Here is a 379-nt window from a genome sequence, read left to right as displayed (position 1 = left end):
TGGTGTTGCAGCAGGAATATGTGTTGAGCTCCTTAGTATAAAAAAAAAATAAATAAATTAAATAAATAAATAAAAGTAAACAACGAAGCAACCAACCAGAGAAAACAAACACCAAAAAATAAAAACAAATACACCGCAAGAAAAAAAGAAATAAATTATAAATAAATAAAACAAATAAAACAATATGTTATGTTGTCTATCCTCGTGTTTTTTTTTTATTTTTTATTTTTTTTATTTTTTTTATTTTTGTTTTATTTTACCTTTCTCAGCGCCATCTTTCAGTTCTTCTTCAATCCAAGCAAAGTGTTCCTGTTGTTATAAACAACAAACAAGACAAATAAAAATAAAAAATAAACAAAAAAATAAAAAATAAATAAAT

Source organism: Eimeria mitis, genomic scaffold, assembly GCF_000499745.2.
Source record: "Eimeria mitis Houghton genomic scaffold, Emh_scaff237, whole genome shotgun sequence".
Classification (NCBI taxonomy): Eukaryota; Apicomplexa; class Conoidasida; order Eucoccidiorida; family Eimeriidae; genus Eimeria; species Eimeria mitis.
Note: the sequence above shows the minus strand (reverse complement) of the source record.